Below are 16,216 nucleotides of genomic sequence, written 5' to 3'. Positions count from 1 at the left end.
TCATTTCTGCCAAAGAGGTAAACTTGTATCTTGTGAAAACATGTTTCAGATGTGTTATCCCTTTCGAATGCCAAGTTGGAAAGTGTATTGCCTTTTTGTTTTGTATGATGTCTGGATTGTTCCAGAGAGGTGTGTTTTGGCAAAGAGTAAGCGAAGACCCATTAATCTTAAGAAAATCCCACCAGGCTATCAGAGATGCTTTTATGCTAATGCTCTAGTAACAACTATGATGTTTAATTTTGGTGCTGATAAAGGGCAGATCTGCAACTTTAATATTTCCACAAAATGTTTGTTCAATGTCTATCCAGGAGGAGTCTGCTGGCATGGGTTTTATCCATTTGTAGACATGGTTCAGTCTATTGGCAAGAAAATAGTGGTGGAAGTTAGGTAGTTCTAGGCCGCCGCAGCGTCTGGATTTTTGAAGAGTTTTTAAACTAATTTGTGGTGGCTTGGTTTTCAACAAAAACTGTGAGATGTAGGAGTCTAATGTCTTAAACCACACCTAGGCTTGCTGAGTTGGAATCAGTGAGAATATGTAATTAATTTTTGGCAGGATCATCATTTTTATGGTGGCAATTCTTCCCATAAGTGAAATGGGTAAGGACTGCCATCTTTTGAGGTTGGCTTCTATTTGTTTGAATAATGGATTGTAGTTTAGATCAATAAGCTGTAATACCCTAGGCGATAATTCAATGCCCAAGTATTTAATGTTCCCCGAATGGAGTGTGGTAGAAGAGATGTTAGTCACCTTAAGGTTAAGTGGTACAGTAGCACTATAGATTTGGTCCAGTTAAGAGTATTCTGAAAGTCCTGAGAATTAATCTATGAGCCTGATAGTTGTAGGAAGAGACGTCTGTGGCTACAGGAGAAACAGTAACACATCGTCAGCATATAAACTTATTTTATGATTTACTGATTTGGTCGATATTCCAGTAATTCCTTCATGCTGTCTTATTGCTGCGGCTAGAGGTTCAATAAATATTGCAAATAGTGATGGGGAAAGTGGGCAGCCCTGTCTTGTCCCTCTATGCAGATTAAACCTTGGTGATATCTGGTTGTTTGTTCTGACTGCGGCGTTTGCTGAGCTGTATAATATTTGGATCCAGTCTATGAATGATTTCCCAATGCCGAATTTGTGCAGAGTGGCTAAAAGAAACTTCCAGTTTACTCTATTGAAAGCTTTTTCTGCATCTAAGGAGACGATGGCTGACTCTAGTTTATGGGTGGTGACATAATCAATTAAGTTGATTAATCTGTTCATATTGTTTGTTGACTGTCTACCTTTAATGAAGCCTGTTTGGTCAGAGTGAATTATATATGGAGTGATTTTTTTCTAATCTTCTAGCAAGTGCTTTACACACTATTTTTAGATCTACATTTATTAGTGAAATTGGTCTATAACTTGATGGGAGTGTAGGGTCTTTTCCTGGTTTTTGGAGCAGGCTTATGAAGGCAAAATTCATATTTGTGGGTAATGAATGCTGTTGTTTAATTTCAGCTACCATTTTGTAAAAGCTGGGTGCCAGCATGGACCAGAACTCTTTATAAAATTCAGTTGGGAATCCATCTGGTCCTGGAGCTTTTTTATTGGGCATCTCCTGCAGAGCTTTATGTAGTTCTGCCAAAGATAACATTGAGTCTAGAGTTGTGGATTGTTCTTCCTTTAGCTTTGGCAGTTCTGGTTTATTGAGAAACTCCTCTATGGCTGAGGTGGATGGATCTATTTGGGACGTATATAACGCTTGGTAAAAGTTTTTAAAGGTATTATTTATTTCATGGGGATCACGAGTAATGTTGCCTTCCTTATTAGTTATTGAATGGATGATTTGTTTCTCTTTATTATTTTTTAATTGGTTGACTAAAAAATTACCACATTTGTTAGCATGGTCAAAGTTCTCAGAGCGTAATTGATCTATCTGAAACTGAGTTTTGCAATCAATTATATTATTTAATTTCAGCTTTAGATTCCTTAGGTCTTCTAGGATTCTATCATTGGTTGGAGAGGCAGCATATTTAATCTCTAGAGATTTTATTTTTTGCTCTAATTCTAATTCAAGTAACATGTCCTTTCTTTTCTTGTGCGATGAATATGAAATAATTCTACCGCACATAACTGCCTTCCCAGTCTCCCAAAGAACACAGGGTAAGATAAGAATAAGAAGAATAAGAAAACCTTTAATAGTCCCGCAGTGGGGAAATTACCTCTCACAACAGCAGTACAGATGAGCAAGAATACAGGTACAGAACAGTTTGTGTTGGCACAGTACAAAGCAGTACAGTACAGTTAGAGTGAGTATGAGGTCATTGCAGGGTTATTGCACAGTAATGGGTATAAGATTTGTACCGGTAACAACATACATGATTGTTCACAGGTTTACACAAATATTGTGCTGAGCAGGTTGCTATATAAACCACTGATGCAGTGGGTGAGTGACTGTGGTGGGATGTGGTCAACAGTTCTGATTGTACAGTCTGACAGCAGCAGGTAGGAAGGATCTATGATATCTCTCCTTCACAGAGCGAGGGTGGATCAGTCTGCTACTGAAGCTGCTCTCCAGAGCAGACAGTGAGTCCTCCAGTGGGTGAGAGACCTGGTCCATGATGGATGTCAGTTTAGCCAGGACCCTTCTCTCACCCACCTCCTGCACCGTGTCCAGAGTGCAGCCCAGGACAGAGCTGGACTTTCTGATGATCCTGTCCAGTCTCTTCCTGTCCCTCGCTGTGATGCTGCTGCCCCAGCAGACCACACCGTACAGGATGGCTGATGCCACCACAGAGTCATAGAAGGTCTTCAGGAGTGGCCCCTTCACTCCAAAAGACCGCAGTCTCCTCAGCAGGTAGAGTCTGCTCTGACCCTTCCTGTACAGTGCATCCGTGTTATGAGTCCAGTCCAGTTTATTGTTCAGATACACTCCCAGGTACTTGTAAGAGTCCACTCTCTCAATGTCCCTTCCCTGGATGTGCATCGGTGGGATGACAGCAGGCTGTCATCAGGCTGATGTATGTTGATGGTGTATCGTTGATTTCTATAAAGGTTGTCCATTCTCTCCTGACATAACTGATGAAGTCTTGATCATTGAGTAATGATGTATTAAACCTCCAAATCCTGGTTTTGGCTGTGACTGCCTTAATCAACAAAACGGACATTGGTGCATGATCACTGATTGTGATAGAGTGAATATTGGTGTCAGAGACATCTTGTAAGACTGAGTTATTTACTAAAATATAATCTATATGGGAGTGAGAGTGTTGAACTGGCGAGAAAAAGGTATATTCCCTGGATGTAGGATGAAGAGAACGCCATGTGTCACAGAGACCGAAGTCATCCATGTACTGCTTTAAGGTCTGTACTGATTGCCAGTTCCTGTTGCTCACAGCTTTGCTTAGCCTGTCCAACTCTGGGTTAAATACTAAATTAAAGTCCCCTCCTACTATAAGTTTGGAACCAGAGTGAGCAGACAGTGATGTGAAGAAGCTGTGAGGAAAGAGGGGTCGTCAACATTAGGGCCATACACATTAGCTATGCAATATTCAATGTTTTCTATCAAGATATTAATGATTATATATCTCCCTTCTGGATCTACAATGGTATCGTTATGAGTAAAGTTAATCTTTTTATTTATCAGGATGGTGACCCCTCTTTGTTTAGAATTGTAACCGGCTAAGTAAGCATGTGGGAACTCTGCTGATGCCAGAGTGTAATTTATAATTTTGGGAATATGAGTTTCCTGTAGTAAAACAATGTCTGCTTGTAGGGTTTTCAAATGGTTAAATATTTTAAATCGTTTCTCCTTCTTATTGATTCCACGTACATTCCAAGTGACAATCTTCAGTGGTGTCATATCTTACCTGACTGCTGTGGATCACTAGTCTTGTGTGTATGTAGTGTGACAGACTTTAGGTGTGTGGCTAACCTTAAATACCTGTGTATTCTGAGTTGTGTGTTATCTATGTATGTGCATGTGTTTCCCCTGTGCAGTAGATGTTTGTGTGTGGCTGCTGGAGGGCTACATAGCTGGCTGACTACGTGGGAGAACAATAGAGAAAAGAAGGATGTAAACAGTGTGGAGTGAAAGTAGGTGAAGGAAAAAGAGTAAAGGGAAGGAAAATTAAAGTGAAAGGAAAGTGAGTGATTACGTATGGTGAGCACTTTGCAAAGTGAGTGAGTGAGTGACATTAGAATGACAATAAACATTTACAGGAAACATCTGCGAGGGAACGAGTTTGAATACTGGATGTAAAGTTATAACACATAGTTGCATTGCATCTATTATTTTTTAACAAACCTTTTATATTAAACCATTTTTTTACATACCACCTGCTAGTAGCGCCACGGAGTTGCTTCCCGGTCCCGGTAGAGCTCTCCGTTGACGTACAGTTAGTCGACGCTGATGACAGCCCTGCAGCCTTCTGCCATGAACTTTTTATGGATGACGAACATTTGGCGGCGGCGGTCGAGGATCTCCTTGGGGAACTGGTCGTTGACGCTGTAGTTGGTTCCCTTCAGCTGTCTTAACCAGTTCCTTCTGCTTAAAGTCATGAAACTTGGCAACGATGGGTCGAGGGCGCAGGCCATCCGGTCGTCTTCCTCCGAGTGGGTGGGAATGGTGAAACGCCATCTTGTCGACAACTTCCACTGGAATCTTCATCTTTTGTTTAAGGAAGTTTTTAGCGGTGGTTTCCGTGTTTTCCTCCGCCTGTTCTGGAATCCCAGAGAACACCGTGTTGTCCCTCATGCTGCGGGCCTGCAGATCAATGATGCCTTCTTTTATTTTTTTATTTTCGGCCGCTAGCTGAGCCACATCCTCCGTCAGGGACTGCACCGTTCCCTTCAGGGCCTCGTTCTCGGTGGCGAGAGAAACCACCTTCTGCTGGCTAAATTTCAGGGAGTCGCGGAGGGCCATAAACTCTTTGTGGAGGAGTTCCACTAGCGCCAGACGCGTGTCGAAGCTTGTTATTTTTTTCTCGATGGACTCCAGGGGCCCGTTTCAAGAAGGTGGTTTTGTGGAAACTCTGAGTTTGTTAACCCCGAAATGAGGAAAACTCAGAGTTTTCGGTTTCAGAAAGCGGGGTTACTTAAACCCGTAAAGCGGGGTAAGTTTAAGCCCGTTTCAAGAAGCGAGATAATCGAAACTCAGAGTCAGTTACTATGGCAACTTACTCTGTAAACCCAACCTGGTCGCGAGCAGGTTTTATTCGGGAAACCCAGAGTTTCCTTCGGTCTCCGCCCCTTTTTAAAGTGAACAGTGTTAAAATACCTCGTTTGATCTTTCAGTGCATTCATAGATTTCACCTGTTTCCTTCACGCAGAGACCAAAATGTCCGTTTCTAGAGGATCCTGTAGATGAGGACGCTATATTAATTCACGCGGCATTGAATTTACGCCGCGAGAGGATTTTAACGGCACGAGTTAATTTTCTGTCATATCGCCGTGCATATTTATTTCAGCGGTACCGTTTTTCTTGAGACTCCATACATACATTAATAAGCTTATAAACCCATACCTCAAACACATCACCCATCGTGGCCGTGCTTTTACATTCGAGCAGATTCTTTGTGTTGCGTTACGTTCTTTTTTTTTGCAAACGGTAGTTTTCTTTATAACATTGGAGATGCTGAGCACATTAGTAAAGCCACTGTAAGTAGAAAAGTTCGACCTCAAGCGCTTTCCTTGACACAAACTCCTTAAAGCCATTAAACAGGAGTTTCACAGGATTGCAGGTATGTGGTAATTAATGCGTTTAATTGAGGCTAATCTGAAAAATTATGATCATTTAATAATATCTTGCTGTGACCTGAAATAAACTGATAAATGTGCAGGTTCACTGACTACTCTTTCTAATGGTCACTGTAACTGACATTACATTGTTTACATCACCAAGATCATATGTGATGCTGCACATATCATAAACGTGAACTCATGAATATATAGTGAGTCAACCCTAAGTAACAGGCTGCACTGTGGTAAGTACATGTATGTCCTATACACTTGTTTCAATGCATGCACTCACACTCACAGGAGCACTTCTATGCAGCACTAAAGTAATGTGAACTATCTTCTAGGAGAGATTGACAGCTTTCTGCTGGAGATAGGGGTTAATGCCAGCCCACACTACTGACCCCTCACCCAGAACCTGAAGCAGGCCCCCAGCAGCGCTTTAATGTGGCCCTGCAGAACAAGAGCCCGGGTGGAAATGACCATAGGCCTGTTGAAAGCACTTCTTCAGTGCCTACGTCACCTCAGGGAAACACCTGAGAGGCCTGTGACATTAATGTGGCATGTGTTGTTCTCCACAATATTGCAATTATTAGAGAGGAATAACACCCTGCCCTAAAAATACAAGACCCTGAGGAGACTCCTTCCATCATGGTAATCTGCAGAGTGGATGGACAGTCAGAGATGTGATTTGCCGTAATGTTTTACTAAACCATCACCACCACCAATAAAAGAAACTGAATAAATGCAAATCATAATTTATTTGGTTTTCTTCATTTCCTACAAATACAAAGGCAATTGTTAGATTTTATGATTCTTCCAATAATTCATACAATTCACCTTTAACTATACACTCATCTCCAGCTTGTGTTTGGGAATTTCAATTTCTAGATCTGTCTTTTCAATCTTGTGGTACAAGTGTGATATTTCCTTGAGATTTAGTTTATACAACTCTGTAACCGGTAACTTAAAATACAGAAGATTTATAGTTACAAGACATAGTTCCTCATTACTCTTACAGAATTGAACTCTGGTGTTTATTGAACATACCTGAACTGTGTGCATCTGTGCAGCCTCCTGCTGTTCTTCCACACTCTGGGGCAGAGGGGAGATAATAATTTATACTTGTATATTTGGAGATCAAGTTACATCATTTAGGCTACGCAACACAAACATCAGAAATCATGTGCTGTGTATAAACTGTATTAATATTACACTTTATAATACTGCTTATCATAATTTAAGCTTTATTTAGTAGTATACTTACAACATCCTGGGCTTCTGTTGTGACAGGAGGATTCATATATTACCATCAGAATATGTTAAGACCAACAAAGAACCCAACCCAGAGTAAGAAATGGATATATCAAAAGTAGCCTATGTAAAAAATCAAATATATAGGTAGACCTCTTACATTTTACACATGCACTTGTATCCCGGGGAGTGACGAGTTCTGATGAATTCCTTCAGCCCCTGCTTTCCAGTGTTCAGGCTGAGTGCCTTCTCCTCTGCATGTGTCAGTGGTGGAGGTGCAGGTCCTCCACCAGTTGTTCTAGTCTCTGCCTTCTTTCTGTTGGCTGAGTAGAAGTCAAATGTTTAACTGTGTAAAAACATTATAGCCATGTTGAAAATGCTGCTGCACTGCTATACTCTGCATGCTATTTAGTTATTTAATATGTCAAATGTTGTCAGGAAGTAGTCAGGTAGTCTACACCCATGATATGATGGTGCCTTATACCTGTTTGAATTATGTTTTTATATTTAATTTTTAGCCACGTTCTTTTATGCCTGCAGGATTGCGCCTACGTAAAAACTGAAATTAAATTCTTATATTATTACGTGTTTTGGGTAACTTTTAAAAAGTAATATCTAATTAGATTAATGTAATAATTGCTCTCCATAAAACGTATTGGATTATTGAATTATCATTACTTTACAAATCCCACATCCACCACAACAGGAATTTTAAAAATGCATAGACATAACACTGCACTTTTAATTCATACAAACGTCGGTATTTTATGCAATTACTGAAGTAACTCCTTAGATGAGTGAAAAATTACTTTACAAGTCCTTACTTTACGAGTGAAATACATACATACATACAATACATAAATAACAACAATACTAAAATTATTTAGTATTTAGTTACACTGAACACTGTATGATTAAAATGTAAACTTACGCATTGACTCGAGCAGCTATTTTCTTCCAAGCTAATTCTTTCTCTTTTGCCGCTGCAGCCGTGTTGCTTTTTCTACGGAATATAGGCTCGTAGTCGTTATATGCTTGAGGTATCATATCCATTTCCAGACGTCTTTTGTTGTCCTGTTGCCATGGTGACTCGTAATAGCTTCACTCCATTGATCAGGGCTTCGTATCGTTGCGGTGCACGCGCTTAACTCTGAGTCAGACAACTCAGAGTTGCTTAAACCAACTCTTTTCAGCTGTTCTGGAACCGAAAACTCCAGGTTTGCAAACTCAGAGTAAATCAACTCAGAGTTTCGTTTTAACTCAGAGTTTGTTAAACCTCCTTCTTGAAACGGGCCCCAGGATGTCCGTGATGTTTTTGTCCGCCGAGCTAGCTCCAGGTGACTCAGGTGAAGGACTGGACCTCTTTTTTGGAGCAGTATCCTTTTTCCCTATTACCAGACGCTCGAAGCTGTGTACTCGAAACTTTCTTCGGTGTTATCCAGAATGGTAAGATGGTTGATTATTTTCCGTAAAATGAGGTAGTTATTTATTTATTTAAATTGGCGGATAGTTTGTCGCCCTGTTGTTTACTACCAGTGTTGCGCCGCGTTGTTGAATTTCTCGTGCTCGCAGAGTCTTGCGTTCTCTCACAGCCTCTCCTCTCTTTAACGTAACATAGGTGTAGCTCACTGGCTACAACCTCGTACACACCAACCTGAGTCCTTGAGGTAAGTCCATCCCATAAGGGAGAAACAAAACAAAGTCCAAACTCTTGTGGAAAGTCTCTGCCCAGCAGTCGCTGGGCCGTAATGGCACCTTTAGTGCCCAGAAGTGAATCTGAAGTTCTAGGAGGCCGGTGTCTGAACAAGACGCCTCTAACGACCCCCCGGGAGCTACGACGTCCTCCAGACCGATGCCAGACTACATGACGAGAGTCAAGGTGGCCGGCAACAGAGGAGGCAGCGCATATCGTTGCAGCTGAAGGCAGGAGAGTGCTGGGTGACCAGGGAACACTGCTTGGCGATCCAAGGAGGCGATGAAATGACTAGAAGTGTTGTGAGTCTCCTCCCAACCTCAGAGGGTGGCACTGCGCAGCTGGTCTCTTGGGGGCACTCCTTCCGGGAGCTTCATTAACTGGAGGACTATTTAAGTGGAGGATGGAGACTCCTCCAGTTGTCAATGTGTTTCATGGTGGACCTTGTGTTTGTACCTGTCTGACCTCAATCTCTGGCTTCTTGTACCATGGTTGGTTACGTGTGAGTTAGTTTGTGTGCAGCTCTGTTATTTTCATTTGTTGCATTAGAGTTTTTGTAGATAGGCGAAGAGCCCAGTTCTTTAGTGTTTGAAGTTTTGCTTGCTCACAGTTATCTTTGACCTGCTCAGAGAAGTGATGCTCAGTTTTGTTATTTTGTTTTTGTAGATACTCCTGCTCAGAAGTGTATTCCTGTTTAGTTTGTTTACTCCTGCTTGGCAGTGGATCTCAGTTTAGTTTGTTTTACCATTTCCCTACTCTGGTAGTGGCCCTCGGTTGATTATAATTTTCGGTAATAATAAACGCCAATTGGTATCTGCCCATCCTCGCCTGTGACTGCATTTGGGTTCTGTTCTGTCTGGTCTTGGGGTGCTGTAACAAGAAGCACGAGGGCCAGGCAGAAGAACAAGACCAGGAACCGATGAGTTTTCACTGGCTGCCAATGGCATAGCTGCCCCAAACACAAGGACCAGGGAGCTGAGCAAAGCAAGACTGGATTGGAGCTTGAACATGACTGGACTAGAGCTTGAATGTGACGTTGACACTGACCAGGGGCATGGGCTGAAGGGACAAATTCAGAGGAGGGGGCAGAGAGGCTTTAATCATATCAGTATTTCTGTAAGTCCCAATTCCTTACTCAAGCCAGGAGTCCTCTGACAAAGATCTATTATTTCCGTGAAAGCGCCCCTATGGACAGGCGGGTCGGTTGCTGAGGCGACAAAACCAGAATCAAGGGAGCAGGCAAGGCAAGGTCAGCAACAAAACTAGAAATGGTACACAGGATGGACTTACAGGATATTGATGCTGGAGAGTTGACACGGGTAAGTGAGCAAACAATCTGGCAATGGGCTATGGCAGAGCTGGTGCTTAAATACTAGACATGATGAGTAATGGGAAACAGCAGAAAGATCACATTACTGGAACATAAAGCTAAAGAGAACTACGCAAACAGGAACTAAACAGGAAGTGGTCAAAGTAAAACAGGAAACTAGACAAAACAACACAATGATGCTGAATTCTTAAGACATGTTTTAGCCTGACAAACACCAAATCTGCCAGCTAGCTTTACTGGAATCTTTAATAATACCAGTAATCATATTTACACATTTATAAATTAAAATAACAATTCTGAGATATTTTTTGAATATTTTTGTCATGAATTGCACTTGACTAATGTGTTCATTGGAAAATGTATACAGTGCTTATAGAAGTAAATGCTGCACACCTCTCAGATCTATAGGATGATTTTAGCAGGTTGTGTGCAAGTCAAGTGGACACGATTGAACAATACAAAACCTGATATTTGTGTACCTGTGTGTTCAGTCTGTGTACATGTAACGCGTTTGTGTAAGAGGGAGCGAGTTGTGGGTAATCCCTGGCCGTCTAGATGCAGGGCTCTATGAGCTCTGAGCTACAGTTATATATATACAGACCTGCTATTGGCACTATATGAATAGAATAGAATAGAATAGAATAGAATAGAATAGAATAGAATAGAATAGAATAGCTCGCTGCTGTGGGGGAGATACCACCGAGGCTTGCTTACAAGTCAAGTCACATTCCATTTATATAGTTTGATGCTGCAAAATGTGACTGCGCCTTGAGCTTTGAGTTTGCACAGTTTGAACATGATGTGTGACCTGATCCTGACGCCCGAATGATATAAGCCATGTAAAACTCCCCTAAGGGGAAAACAGACAGACATACAGTAGATACTGCTGTATCTACTGAACGTAAAGTCTGTTAATCCAGAATATAATTTTGATTAGGAATATATCATGTGAGCCACGATTTGGGGTGAATATTATTAAAATATGACTATTTGTGTCCTTTTTAATGCATTTCGGCATGTAGCATGGTATTTATGTAGTCATGCATCTATTGAGTTTTAGTAGCTTCTACATTAGACATGCCCATTTAGAAATTTAATCTGACGAAAAAACCACCACAGACTCCTACTTGATGTGAAGTCATTTTAAACAGAGGGCAGCCAAGAAATTACCAAGAAATTGAATAAAATAGCAAAATGACTTTTCCTCTCTACAGCCATTAATCTTAGCAGAAAGTTTTTCAATACAAAGCGTAGGTTTGTAATACAGTTTTATTTCAAAATAAAATGTCAGTATTTATTTAATTCAACTTGTAAGCATTGCATGAAAACATTTTGTGTCAGAAATCATTTTGATTTGATTCAGGTTGATTGGCATTGACTAAAACTAAAGTAACAGTACTCATGTGTTTATTTGTTTCAACACAGTAAATATGTTACTGCTTAGAGTCCAACATAGTTTCAGATAAGTCAGATAAATCTGTGTTTGTGTTTGTTTGGCACTTACAAACTATGCTGCAGGTAGAGAAGTCAGTTGATGTCGTGTGGATACTTTTTCAATAAATGGTTCTATGGATCATATGAGATTGTAGGGACAAACAACATGGTCATTAATGTTTAAAGACTTTTTGAAATTAGAGTGCAGTCATATATACTAGTATGTGAGAGTTCTGGGAAGATTGAAACCAGGCCGTTAAAAACAGCTGTCTGACAATTTGAAAATTAAAATGTTGATTTGTAATGACAGAAGTAATAAGTAGATTTGTGTGAAAGAAATCATCTATGGGGACTAGATATGCTGACAGATGTTACTGGATGATGAGCATAGTGTAAACTGTTTCATAGGATCAAAACATACTAAAAAAAATCAAATTCATAGAGCAGCTCCACAGAGACCAGCAGCTACAGTATCATCCACTGTGTTGCTATCGTAAACCTTGAGGTCTGATACAGAAGCACCTTCACTCCCACAGTTTGCCAGAGCAGACGTCTAACTGGATTCACCCCTTGGGGCACAGGATGAATAATTTAAAGCATTGCTTTGAATAGGAGGAATATTTAGAGCAAGTCAAGAAATGCTGTGATTGACTGCTTTGTTTGCATTTTCACGTGTAGCACACATTTCATGAATGAGAATGAAATGAGATTACAGTAACAGTAGAAAAAATAGAAACTCTCCTTTTCAACACAAGAAAAATAAAATGAGTCTAAATGTCACCCCGAGGACACGGGGTACCACCCAATTCTCTCTGGGGCCTGAAAACAAACTGTGGTCCCCTGTCGGACAGAATATCCTGGGGGAACCCGTGCAGCCGGAATATGTGTTTTAACACTGTCAGAGCTGTTTTTTGCTGATGGCAGCCTAGCTATAGGGGTGAAATGGGTCAGACGAGAGAATCGATCCATGACCATCATGACGACGGTTTTACCTACAGAGACCAGGAGTCCCTTGACAAAGTCCAGTGCTATGCGAGACCACATAGACGGAGGCCACCAGAACCGGCCCCCAACTACGGACGCTGTGCAATCAACTCCAGGATGTCCACTGAAGGTAGAGACATGGGTCCAGTAAATGACCTTCCCTCTGAGCTCTGGGGGTACAAACAAACGTTTAGGGGGACCCTCCGGAATGACTGTAAGGGCTCTGTTTGCTTCTTTCACCCTGGCCTATATGGCCCAGGTGACTGCCCCATCCACGCAACCGGTTGGTAGGATGGATTGGGATTCCTCCTGCTCTGCCTCGGCGTCATGGATGCTGGAGAGCGCGTGTGGCTTGCTGTTACTGGTCCCTGGACGATAGGACAGGTGAAAGTTAAAATGGCTAAAGAACAGAGAACTTGCGAGACATAAATGCACATGGGTGGAGCTTACCATCCGTTGGGTCTCTCTGTGAGATAACAGCACTGATTCCTGAGCTGGAAGCATCTACCTCCACGATGTACTGATGGGCTTCATCTGGCATTTGGAGTATCGGTGCAGAGGTGAAGCTCCTCTTCAGCTGCTGGAATGCCTGTTCCCCTTCGGAGGACCACTGGAAGTACACCATGGGAGAGGTAAGAGCATGAAGAGGGGCAGCTAGCGTGCTAAACCGCCGGATAAACCGGCGGTAGAAATTGGCGAAACCTAGGAACCGTTGAACCCCTTGTTGGTCCTGCACCGTCGGCCACTCCTCCACGCCCGCGTCTTCGCCGGGTCAATGAGGATCTGCCCCTGGGAGATGACGAACCCCAGGAAGGACACGGTTGTCACATGGAACACACACGTCTCTGCTTTGACAAAGAGGAAACTCGAGTAGGCATTTCAGTACCTTATGAACATGGTGCTCCTCCTCTGATCTAGAAAAAATTAGGATGTCATCAAGGTAGATGAAGATGAACTCGTCATTCATACTTCCCAGATTGTCATTACCCAGGCTCTGGAACACTGCAGGAGAGTTGGTCAGGCCAAAGGGCATCACCAGATATTCATAGTGGCCATTAGGTGTGTTGGATGCAGTCTTCCACTCGTCTCCTTCCCGTATCCTGACTAAGTGATAGGCATTGCGGAGGTCGAGTTTTGTGAAAATCTTGGCTTGGGACAGAAGCTCGAATGCGGAGGATAATAGTGTAAGCCAGTGCACCGTCCAGGTACTCCTTCGTAGCTTCACGTTCCTGTGGTACAGCTGGTACAGCCTCCCCTTCGGTGGCGTGCTCCCGAGCCTCAGATTGATGGCACAGTTGTGCAGACAATGGGGAGGAAGCGTGGTGGCCCTTTGATGGCTGAATACATCTTGAAGGTCAGGATAACACTCGCGTACCTGGTCCAAACAGAGTCTCCTCGACCACAGGTTGCTTCTCCAACCAAGTCAGAGTCAGGGACAACTGACGACATGAGCCGCTACAGTTCGGACCCTATTCGTCAATCTCTATGACACTAAATACTAAACAGGTGCTTTTAGATACCAACAGTTGAGACAAAACAGAGACAATACAGCATATCTTCTTCAAGTAACTAAACATGGATGGTTAAACCTTTATTACCATTTTATTACCTTTGCAGCAGAGCTACAGACACAGGCATTTGTGCATATCTATGGTTTTGGAGGAAGGAAAGGAAAAAAGGAGGCACCCGGAAGCAACCCAACACACAAAGTAAAAAATGTTTCCTGGGATGAAAAAAGTTGGCATAAAAAACATCAAGAAATACCCTGGCACATATCCATTTTATATTGTGCTGAATGACCTAATCTATTTAAGGTTCTCTGTGTCTAGGTAAACACATAAGAGTTAGCTAAAACAATGGTTCACCTGTAACTCAAGCTGTGCTAAGGGTTCGTGAGAAAGCATGACGTCACTCCCACGTATACATAGTCTTGTGATTTTGACAAACATGACCCGGGTGTACCCCACCGACCAACACTTACAATGACATAGGGTTAGTGAGTGACTAATATAATAGGCTAAATATAAACAACTGCTGAGTGTACAACAGCACCTCAAAAACGCTAGTGGGACAAAAAGAAAAATTCCCCATGTACTGAAATATTCCTTGGTTCAAAATTAGTTGCTAGGTAACCAACAGAGACTCCAGGGACTCATCATGTATTAGCTCCCAAAGCTGTTGTTACCCCTGGACAAAGCCAGACAAGCATTTTGCCTGTTTCCAGTGTGTAGGTTCACACTTGAAAAAAAAAGCAATCTATTCATAAACTGTATGAGATTTGCAATTCTGTTTCCAGAAACAAATGACAGCATCACAATACCCATACAAATTATTACAAAATGAAATAACTCAACGTGGTTTCCATACTTACCTCCTGCTCCAAGCATGACATTCATTGAAGTATGATGTGGGCATATGGCTAAGTTTATCTTCTGACAGAGAGTCTGTACTGTAAACTTCTCCTGCATCGTTTTGGTTATACAGCTAATTACTTTTTACTTTACCCTCTTGCCAACCTCACTGCTATAGAAAAAGACAGGTAGTGTTGGAGAGCTGGTTGACATACCGGAGCATTAAACGTGTAAATGAAATGCCAGAAACATATTACTCACAATTAAGGGCTGATTTGTGTCTGACTGAATGTCAATAAATAGACTTTTCTCAGTCTATTTATTTCTCAGTTCAATTTCTCACATCTGTGTCTGCCCTCTGCTCCCTTCATATACCTCCCCAGCCCATCACTCTGGGCTGGGTCATTGTCACCTCACCACTCCATGCTGCTCAAGCCAAGAGGCCCTCCACAGACATGGATTAGCCGCGGTTGTCCATGACATGCTCTAGCCGCGTCTGTTCGGGCCATGTTATAGTTTCATTTACTCTTGCCAGCTTCGTGTGTTAGCCTTAGCTTAGGTTTTTGCTGATTTCCTGTTTTGTGCCTTTAAGTTCGATTAGTCGTTTTGACCCACCTATACTTTAGTTTATTACTTTGTGTTTTTTTGTTGTGTAACTTGCTTATAGGTATATAACTTTTTGTTGATTTAAAAGGACTGATTTTTATTTATTCATGGCGCACCCTGTCTCTGACGCGATCCCCACAGTTGGCCATAGTTATATGACGCTGTCCTATACATATATTATATAGGCCCATGTAAAGCTCCGAATCAACGCCTCCGTGGTGTAATGGTTTGTATATTGTTTAACAGCCTTGATGTGTCAATTTTTTACCCCGGGTTCGTATCCCGGTGGAAGCAGAAGTTGTAATTACTGAACATTTTTATATTTTGGCATACAAGAAAATAACAAAATAGGGCTGGCTGCCTGTATTATTTAGCAGAGCTACAGCCATGTTCCCAAGAGGTTCACTAGCTGCTTTCGGCATTGAGTCATAGACGGACGTTGTTCTGCCTGCTTTCATGTAAACACAGAACTCTTCACAGTTTTTTCAAACATAGATTTTGTTAATTTCGTTATTCATATACAACAACATGCAAATGCTAAAAATTACTGAAAAGATGACAGTACACCCATCTAGTTTGGGTGAACAGAAAACGCTTGAAAGCGTTTCCGTTTTATATTCCGTTTATTTCGTTATTACTCCTTTCACCTTTACCACATAAAGTCATTGCAGAGCTACAGCCGTGTTGCTACCAAGTTAACCAGCTGTTTATTTCGTATTCCCTCTTTCATGTCCGTCTGGTGAATGAAAGTGGGCGTGGTCATCCACGTCCCAGAGCAGGGACACTGGGGGAAGGGGAAACACGCATCAACACGCAGGACAAAGATCTGCGTTTCTCTGCTGCTACAG

General features: G+C 41.9%; 1 protein-coding gene and 1 long non-coding RNA gene across 3 annotated transcripts in view; one reads left to right on the top strand and one right to left on the bottom strand.

Moving 5' to 3' along the window:
* nsfa (N-ethylmaleimide-sensitive factor a) overlaps nt 1-16,216 on the top strand; it is a 63,815-nt gene that overhangs the window by 15,404 nt on the left and 32,195 nt on the right. The gene's annotated exons all lie outside the window — the stretch shown is intronic.
* LOC129604440 (uncharacterized) lies at nt 6,909-8,265 on the bottom strand. Its single transcript, XR_008695291.1, has 2 exons — nt 7,902-8,265; nt 6,909-7,293 (listed from the first exon to the last, which is right to left on the bottom strand). It is a non-coding gene; the product is annotated as an uncharacterized LOC129604440 (long non-coding RNA).

The sequence above is a fragment of the Betta splendens genome, chromosome 8, assembly GCF_900634795.4.
Source record: "Betta splendens chromosome 8, fBetSpl5.4, whole genome shotgun sequence".
In the NCBI taxonomy this organism is placed as follows: Eukaryota; Metazoa; Chordata; class Actinopteri; order Anabantiformes; family Osphronemidae; genus Betta; species Betta splendens.
The sequence above is the reverse complement of the archived record's forward strand: the minus strand, read 5'-3'. Positions and strand labels throughout refer to the sequence as shown.